The following is a 6,864-nucleotide window of genomic DNA, read 5'->3' on the forward strand; positions in this document are numbered from 1 at the left end:
AAAAATTCACACATCATTTATTTAAAATATAATTTAAACCAACATATAATGCTTACAATAAAAATTCCATAAATTTATTTAATTAAACAAAAAATCAAATCTACCATTTGATTACATAACAAAACGAGATGGCAACATATAAATCCAAAAATCATCATAAAAACCCAACTGAACATACTTCAAATGCGAAATAAAAATTAGGGCACATATATATACTCAATAGGCATCATATAAAACGATTTCAGACTTAAAATTAAATAGAGAACATGCCTAAATAAAATCATAATTACTGCAACCCCTATACTAATATATAGGGGTGAAAGTAATATGGATAAAAATGAAAACCGATCCAAACCAAATCGAAATATCAATTAAGTTCGATTTTTTTTAAGTTCGGTGCGAATTGGATTGAAATTTTTGAAATTTCGGTTTTTCGGTTTGGATTCGGTTTTAATCTTTTCAAAACCTCAAACCGAAATATGTAGAGATATGTGTAGCTTGAATTAGTTATAAGTTGGGCACAAATTAATAGCCCAACACCAATTGTCCAGCATATATAACTAAAAAAAACCCCCTAAAGTCTAGAACCTTTTCAACCGCCACCCCACTCTCTCTTATCACCCTTTCTCTCTCTTTCCTCTCTCCTTCATTATTTCTCAGCCTCTTTTCATTTTTAGTTTCTTTTCTCTCTCCCTTCCTCCAATCTTTCATTATCTTTAAACACTACACCATAACAAACCACTTGATTCCACAGAAGAACAAAGGGGTACGACTTTTTTGTGTCTTTTTTTTTTGTAATTTTTTGTAATTTTTTTTTTTTTGTAATTTTGACGATTTTTTTTTTAAATTTTGGTAATTTTGAACATAGATTTGAAGCTCTTGATGATGAAAAGTTGTTTGCAAAGAAGAACAATATAGAAGGACGACGTTTGAATATATTTTTTTATGTAATTTGTATTTCATTATTAGTCTTAGATTATTTATTTATATTATTGGTTTAGGGTTTGTAAAAATTAATGTAATAAAATAAATTTTGTAATTGTCAATTATTGGATCTTAGTTAATCTATCATCAAAATGATGTAATTTGTTCATTTTTCTTTATAATTTCGCAAATCTAAAAAATTAAGGTAAAAAAATTTCGATTTCTTAATTGGATTCAATTTGCTTTTTTGAGATTTGATTTGGTTCGGTTTGGATTGGACTGAATTCTAATTTGGTTTCGGTTTGGGCCTTAATCCAAACCGAACACCGAACTTTCACCCCTACTAATATGCAACAGCACTAATCACACCAAATCACCTAAAAACCAACTTTAAACAAGAAACTAAGCTTTAGCCCATTTTAGTAAACACTCTAAAAACACAATAGGTCATGTTAATCATGCATTTAGGCTTAGAAATTTGGCAAGACACATCTTTAAAACTCTATAATCACACTCCTTTCACTATGGATGGCAGCAATTCCTATACTTAGTTATAAGCCATCAGAACAAATCAAATTTGCTTAGAATCATGCCAAATAAATTAGGTGATAGCCTAACATGATACTGATTTAAATTAAATAAGAAACCAAACCGTATAATAAGATTTAAGACCCATAATTCACACTAAAAACATGTTGCAAGTCACTCGCGGATTTCGATTTCTCATGCTAAAAATCAAGTCCAAAACATGTCCATAATTGAAGTTGAACACATGGAACTTATACCTAACTAACCGTAGCACTAGTGGAAAAAAGCTATTAGCAACTGGAGAAAAGTGGCTTTTAGCAACTGGCACATGGGGCTGCTATTGCAGGGGCTACTATGAGAATATTATTTGCTACTGTCGCATGTTCATTGCTAATAGTTATTCTTCGCAACTGGCTAGTAACTAGGCCCGCTGCTAATAGTACCTATTTGCAGCTGGCATATAGTTCGACCAACTGCTAATAGTACTTATTTACAGCTGACATATAGTTCGGCCAGCTGCTAATAGTCATTTTTTAAAATTAAAAAAAAAAAAAAAAAAATTTATCTGAATTTGTGTAGGAACTGCTACGTATATCATATACTTATAGAAGTTACTATTGTAACAAAATTTGTGTTAACTTTACTATATACATTAAATACAAATTTATAAAAATTACAAGGCTACCAATCTACACAAAAAAAAAAAGCGACATCTTCCACATTTATGGGAAGCAACGACTCAAATCATCTATATAAGCCATGGATTTTCCTGCTAAACATAAAAGTACAATAAACAACAATTGATTAGAAATTCTTCTAAACATAAGCTAAGTAAAATTGAACCAAAAAAGTTGAGTGCTCAAGTTCAAGTTTCTATGAGAGAAATACACACACTAAATTTTACAACAGCACAACAGCAATAAATACACCCACAACATAGTATTTATGTATTATCAAGAAGCATCCAAATATTATAATCCACTTCTATTTACGAGATTAATCAAATTGTACCAATTAGTTGTTAAAATTCAAAGAGTTTTTTACCACTACGAGTCCTATTATGTTGGTATTTTGGTGGACACACTAACTTAAATAGAGGTATTGATAACTCGTTCAAATATCTAAGAGCTATTCTAGGTATTTTTAAATGGCATTATCTGTCCTTCATGATCCCAATACTAAGAAGTCAAAACATAATTACTCCGGAAAATTGACTATGCCAAAATAGTAAACAATTTGTATCATCATGCTAAGATTGCCAATTCCAATAAAAATACCTTCCTGGAGAAATCATGCTATTTCTGCCCACTTACTGCCATATATCTTGTGATAGCAAGTAAGAAATGATTCTTCCTCCTCTGTCAAGGCATCTTTCTTTATCATAGGGTCAAGATGGTTGTACCACCTACATGAGAACAAAAGATGAGAGGCCGAGAGGGCAATAAAGAAAAACCAAAATTAAACAAAACTTTTGCCACCGATGTAGGCAATGCTCAACTGTAGGATATTCAAAGATAAAGTTATTAAAAAAATTATAAACAACTACAAGAACTTTGCTAGATACAATTATAGTATATATTAACCATGTAAAAGATTCACCTCACAAACTTTCCTTGATCAAGCATATAATCTTTTTATGATGAACAACTAAATTCAAACTGATTGCAATGCCATCAAGGCCTATCATATTTCAGCAAAGCAAAATGGTAAATTCAATAAATAGACTAAGTTTCTTACAATAGTCAAGGTTAAATCTTTAAACAACTGGAGTACTTAAGAACAAATGAAACTACTATGTATAAAGGTTTGCACTCACCTATTGCTTTCCCAATTCTTCGCTGTATTTCTTTACAGCAGCAACGAGAAGATTGTCCTGTTTTCAAGATCAGCAAAACATTATAAAAGTAAAAACATTGGTTTTATCTAGTCATCATACACCAGAACAATAGTCCAATACACATATACATCTGATCAAACACTAAACTAGTGTAAAGTTAAGGGCATGATTTTCAAAATATAGAGGATATAAAGAGCTACCACTCACCTCTTCCTCTGTCCACCCACCCTTCGATGAGTGTCTTGTCGGACCACTTATCCTTCTAATAAACATAAACAACATCAATGGATCAGCCTCTAATCATAATTGGAATAAATATCTCATTACTAAAGAACAAAAACACCCCCTCAAATAGACAAAGTATAAACATTGATAAATAATAATGTATAAACCCAAGTTACACCAAAACTCAACCCACACCCTACCCATACACACACAGCGCCACGAACATAGTTACTCACATAAACGGCATATATAGAATACAAGAAAAGGTTAGGTGAGTAAATCATCTAGAATATGAAAGTTTTATTCAAAATTAAGGAAAGTGACATAGCTACTTAAAATATTTCATGTACTCATATATATACCTGTAGGCGTCGTTCGAAGTGCGCCTACGTAAAAGCATGTTGTGAATATGCTTGGCACTCATAGGAAGTGGGAATTGACATATACGATTAGGGACACGATTAGGGACAAGGAAAGTAGGGAGCCGCCAACAAGTTTTTATGGAACTTGTAAACCGTTCACGGATCATTTAAGGCAACCACGAAAAGGGACAACGAAGGCAACAACGATTGACCCGTGAAGGTTACACCCCATTCATAATCCATGAGATTACTAACTCCATATGGTTCGGAACCACGAAAGGAGGATCGGGGATGATGGTACGAAGTGAGTCATGGAGTCATATTCGCCCGTATTGGCCTTTACTCGATTCTTATTGTGAAAAGTATTCCTGTGATCTCAAAGGCATGCAAATAAAATATTCAATTTGCTCCAAACTATTATTATGCTAAATTGGTTGAATATTAATGCACACATTATTCTAAAATATTGGTGATCACTTGATTAAACAACAAGATTAAAAAGGAACCTAAACCGGTCGTCCAAATTATCTTATTAGGCGTGATTTTCAATTACATATTACCTTTAACATGCAATATGGTGATCAATAACAATAGAATAAACATTAATATTGGAAGCAATTCAACAATAATAGCGTTAGTCAAATCAAATAATAATCCTCATCATGATATTAGCAATAAGAAATAATAATAAGAGTAATTAAGTGATTAATTACTCACTTTCCGCGTTTCCTTGAAATTGCTACATCATGAATAAACTGTTAGTAACTTCAATAAAAATATAAATCAAATTGAAATTAAATTAAATAAAAAGTAGAGTTGATTTGGTCCAAACCCTCAGTTAATTCTACCTTTCACGCCTTAGTTTAAGTATAGAACTTCGGGTATTGTATGGACTCCTTAGAGTGCTTAAGGGAAGAATAGTGTTTAAGAATATAGGTTTAAGGCTTAGAATATGAGAGAGAGGAGGGAATATTTTGGTGTAGGGAGAGAGGAAGAGAGAATTAATATTATAATATATCATTGGAATCGGATTAAAATATTTTGTAGAATAAAAGATATGGCCGAAATAGTGGGACGGTGTCAGTTTTGGATAGAGTTTCGTATTTCTTTTATATCTTTTTCGTTATAGCTCGGAATTAATATTATAATATATCATTGGAAAGATAATTTCAAGAGCTATCCAACCATTTAAGAATCAGATAAAAACAGTGACGAACGAAAAAAATATCTGTCAATCTTTGAACGTCTTTCAATTCGAATTAAATTACTAGAGGAGTTTTATTCTATTTAAACTCTTTAATCTTACCTTTTCAAAAAGGATAATTAAGATCTTTTAGAAGCTTATAGAAGCTTCCAATTAATCCTAATTGATTTAGAAATGGGATTAAAGCCTTTGGACCCTCCACATGATCATTGGGTCGTAGGTAAGGTGGGCTTAGGTTCGATTTAGACTCGGTTTAGTATTTTAGCCATAACTTATTCGTTATAACTCGGATTTGGGCTTATAATATATCGTTGGAAAGCTCTTTTAAAGCCCCATCCAAAAATTTAATCATTGGACCCAGATTATGGACCAAAATAAACTGTTCTAAACGTTTTTATAAAAAGGATACGAAATGAATGATTTTAATGGACACGAAATGAATTATTTGGGCTTAAAGGCACGAAAAGAGGAAAATAAGTTATGATTTGGGAAAATGGGCTATGAATTGAATTGGTTTATGAGATGTATTGAATGGATCATGGATTTAAGCACTCTAAAGATTACATACTCAACCCGACCAATAATGGCGGTAAAAGGTTGTTATCATTGGGTTTGGTTTTGGGGAGACATTTTTAGGTGTCTACAATACCATACTATATAAACACACTGCAAATTAACTCCCCATCTTAAATACTCCTTTAACCTATTAGAGATCAGCTAGTGTAGGTTCTGGTTAGCCTTAAGCAAATCATGGAAATACTCTTTCTAACAAAAATCAAGCATTTTAGCATCTTTAAAATACTGAATGTAAGATCCTTATCAGTCAAAATTAAAAATACTCAACAATAAACGTCTTACATCATCAATTGAGCCTAAAATTACATAATATCAATAAAGTTCAATAGAACTAGCAACTCAATTCACAATCTATCAAAGTCAACTTAACCAAATATTTCATATCAAAAACTAAATTATCATCAACACTAAATAAAAGAGAATACCATCAAATCAACTTCAACTATCAACAAATTTGAAGTACAAAACCATATTAATGAGAAAAAAACATATCTGAACAATAAATTAAAAAATTTGAATTTACGAAGGAAAAAAAAAAGTCTTAAATTGTCAAATTGAAAGAAAACCAAACAACCAAATTCTAGTAAAATAAAGCAAAAAATACCCTTAATTGTCAAATTGAGTCTGTCGAATTGAAGGTTCAATCTGACAACTTGGCTGATGCGTCTACCACCACCATCTATGAGCTCAAAAGCTGCTTCAATGGAGAATTCGGATACGGCTCGGTCGACTTCAATCAAGAGGATCCAGAAGACGACTTCAATCGAGTGTAGCATGAAATTAGGGTTCCTTCTTACTTCAATGAAGTGCCAAAAAAATTAGGGTTGAGTGAAGTTCAACGAGCATGGAGCCGAGGGTTGAGTGAAGTTCAGCGAGCATCAAGGCAAGGGTTGAGTGAATTCAGCGACCATAGAGGAGGGCTTAGTGAAGTTCAGCAAGATTTTTTATTTTTAACATGAGAGAGAAGGCGGTTTTGATGAGAGAGAATAAGGGTTTTGATGAGAGAGAAGGAGGGTGGGTCATAGTTATATTCATTCTCTTGTTTTAGCAGCTGGCCCTTTCAAGGCCAGTTACAAATAATTTGGTCAAATTTTGATTGACCTAGTTTTTGTAGCGGACATAAAAGGCCAGTTGCGAGTAAATAGTTTATTTTAAAATAATTTTTTATTAGCAGTGGGCATTGTTACGCTTGTTGCAAATGTTATAGT

The 6,864-nt window shown here is 32.2% G+C and overlaps 2 long non-coding RNA genes across 2 annotated transcripts; one reads left to right on the forward strand and one right to left on the reverse strand.

Moving 5' to 3' along the window:
- The first annotated feature begins 600 nt into the window (after positions 1 to 600).
- Positions 601 to 1,059, forward strand: LOC145564039 (uncharacterized). Its single transcript, XR_014094727.1, has 2 exons — positions 601 to 766; positions 869 to 1,059. It is a non-coding gene; the product is annotated as an uncharacterized LOC145564039 (long non-coding RNA).
- Positions 1,060 to 3,271: 2,212 nt separating this feature from the next.
- On the reverse strand, positions 3,272 to 6,627 carry LOC145564040 (uncharacterized). The gene is made up of 3 exons (XR_014094728.1): positions 3,877 to 6,627; positions 3,497 to 3,551; positions 3,272 to 3,325 (listed from the first exon to the last, which is right to left on the reverse strand). It is a non-coding gene; the product is annotated as an uncharacterized LOC145564040 (long non-coding RNA).
- Positions 6,628 to 6,864: the final 237 nt, after the last annotated feature.

This window comes from Chenopodium album, chromosome 10 (assembly GCF_948465745.1).
Source record: "Chenopodium album chromosome 10, dcCheAlbu1.1, whole genome shotgun sequence".
Lineage (NCBI taxonomy): Eukaryota > Viridiplantae > Streptophyta > Magnoliopsida > Caryophyllales > Amaranthaceae > Chenopodium > Chenopodium album.